The sequence below is a fragment of the Amblyraja radiata genome, chromosome 34 (assembly GCF_010909765.2).
Source record: "Amblyraja radiata isolate CabotCenter1 chromosome 34, sAmbRad1.1.pri, whole genome shotgun sequence".
Taxonomy (NCBI): domain Eukaryota; kingdom Metazoa; phylum Chordata; class Chondrichthyes; order Rajiformes; family Rajidae; genus Amblyraja; species Amblyraja radiata.
In genome coordinates, this window is record NC_045989.1 from 18,942,132 (window position 1) to 18,945,027 (window position 2,896).

Sequence of the window (2,896 nt, forward strand, 5' to 3'; positions counted from 1 at the left end):
TCCCAAGAGAGTACGTTTGAAGCTGTAGAAGCGAATCTCACCTCAGCCCTAGATGAGCTACACCTCTACTACGAGCGCAACCACCTACACGCAAACCCTGCGAAGACCCAAGCCTGCTCGTTCCATCTCAGGAACCGGGAAGCAAACAGACCCCTTAACATCACATGGTCTGGAACACCTCTTGGGCACTGCACCTACCCTGTCTACCTCGGTGTAACACTGGATCGCACTCTCTCCTATAAGGAACACGTCAAAAACACCAAACTGAAAGTTAACTCCCGAAATAACATCCTCCGGAAGCTGACCAACTCCAAATGGGGAGCCACAGCACACACATTAAGATCTACTGCTCTGGCCCTGTGCTACTCCTCTGCGGAGTATGCGTGTCCTGTTTGGGAGAGATCATCCCATGCCAAGAAATTAGACCCAGCGTTGAATAACACCTGCCGCTCAATCACTGGCTGCTTGAAGCCCACCAACATAAACAAGCTGCACCTCCTCGCTGGCATTGCCCCTGCTGATGTGAGATGGGAAGTCGCCAGCCGAGTAGAGATGACCAAGGCCCCCAGTGATGAACGCCACCTCCTCTATGGACGTGTACCCCCGGCCCAACGGCTGAAGTCCAGGAGAAGCTTTCTCAGCCATGTCCAGCCCCTAATAACATCACGGGAAGAAACCAGACTCCAACTATGGACAAAAAGGCTTGAGGACGACACCCCTCCTACTGACATGGGTATCCCTCCTTCTGAAGCCCTCCCTCCGGGCTCAGAAGCACCATGGGTCCAGTGGAAGATGCTCAACCGCCTGAGAACAGGAACAGGGCGATCAAAAGCTGCCATGGCCAGATGGGGCTATGAAACTGGCCAAACCACCTGTGAATGTGGAGAAGAGGACCATACAATGCAGCACTGCCTTGTCTGCCCCCTACTACCCAACCAGTGCTGCTCAAAGGATCTTGCAGTGTTCAACAAAAACGCAAAGGACTGTGTAAAGGAATGGGAAACTGTCATATAGTCAACCAGCTTCAAAGACTCGAAAAGAAGAAGAAGTTTGATGATAATTTTTTTAATATATTTGTTCTACTCAAAAGTAACTTACATATGTAGTATATATATTGCAGATAAAATGTATGATTGAAGAAATGAATGTGTTATGTTACCCATGAATGAAAGATAGTTCATAGATATCTGCTGCTGTGCTCAGAAAACTATCATGGGGAAACTATTCATTGGGGATTATAAATTGATACATGATTATTTGGTTAATTATTGTGGTTTGTTTAGCAAAGAATATCAGAAACAATTTTCTTATTTTTATCTTCAAAGTCATCACCTTTTACAGGCAGCCATACAAACATTTGGCCCGATGTTGCCTAAAATTAGACTTTAGATTTTTTGGACTTTAGGCTTCAGAGATACAACTTGGAAACAGGCCCTCCGGCCCACCAAGTCCGCGCCAACCAGCGATCACCCAATACACTCTCACTATCCTACATACACTAGGGACAGTTTGCCATTTTTATCCGAAGCCAATTAAGCTAAAAACCTGAACGTCTTTCGAGTGTGGGAGGAAACGGGAGCACCTGGAGAAAACCCATGCGGTCACAGGGAGAATGCACAAACTCCGTACAGACAGCATCTGTAGTCAGGATCGAACCCGGGTCTCTGGCACAGTTTAGGCTGTGCCACCGTGCCGCCCAAATTGTCTAGTGTGAACCTGTAGCCCAATCCAAAAAATATGAACAATTATTTTCTCTGTATTGGATATCCTTGTGACTTTTAAGTGAAACTACTACCTAACAATCACCAAATTATGAGCAAGACTGTTCTGTAAACGCCATCTATTGGGAAAGCGATATGTATTTTACAAATTCCTCACTACAAGTTTCCAATCAAGCTATATAACATCCTGACTTGTAAATCTTTCAATGATCCTTCAACTTTACAGAGCTAATTTCTGGAACTTCCTATCACTGGTCTAATTGTTACCACAACTTTTGAAGGTAAATTGAAGGAAATCGGTTCTGATTATCCTTTGTCAAACAACCACTGCCTTAGGAAGATCAATCTCGCCTCCTTCGAAGAACGTTCGCAACCATTACTTCACTGTACCATCATCAGAACAGTATTGCTTGGATCCTGACTAGATAAGATAGCGGTCCCATTTATGAATTTATTGGTCTTCTGAGCAACATCTTCATTATTAACATGGGAAAATATCATGTACTTTACAGGTTGTTCCTGGAGTAATTGATATTTGGAAAATAAATATAATTTTCATATGGTGATCCTTGACAAGCTTGTTCCACTACCCTCATTACCACAGTCATGTGGACATCTCGCAGACACTGACCCTGCTCTTCTGATTACTGGACATTTGCTACATTCCTCCCTTCTCGTAGAGAACTCCTGCAGCAGAGGCCGCAATAAATATTCTTCTCACTAATTATTTTCGCCGAAAGAGCTCTGGCAATCGTCAAAGGCAGGCACACGTGACCACTGTGAGCCATTGGCCCATTTACTCCTATCTGAATCCACATATCGTTGAGCAAAGATCACATGCAGTTAAACTTTGGTTGATATTAAAAATCAGTGGCAGTTTTCACCGACCATGGAACAAGATGCATGACTGAAGATAGACACAGAATGCTGGGATAACTCAGCGAGTTAGGCAGGCAGGCAGCATCTCTGGAGAGAAGGAATGGGTGAAGAAGGGTCTCGACTCGTTCCTTCTCTCCAGAGATGCTGCCTGACCCGGTGCGTTACTCCAGCATTTTGTGTCTATCTTCAGTGTAAACCAGCATCTGCAGTTCCTTCCTACACAAGATGCATGATCCACCTGGTTGATATGACCCAGCTGGCTACGTTGAGTTTTGCTATTCAGTGTGGCGATTAAT

At 44.9% G+C, this 2,896-nt stretch overlaps 1 protein-coding gene across 1 annotated transcript in view; it reads right to left on the minus strand.

The window, feature by feature from the left end:
• Positions 1-2,759: 2,759 nt before the first annotated feature.
• Positions 2,760-2,896, minus strand: part of rasl12 (RAS like family 12) — a 5,819-nt gene continuing 5,682 nt past the window's right edge. Inside the window, exon 5 of the mRNA XM_033050231.1 lies at positions 2,760-2,896. This exon is cut by the window's right edge and continues 398 nt beyond it. The gene's annotated coding sequence lies outside the window, so the exon portion shown is untranslated.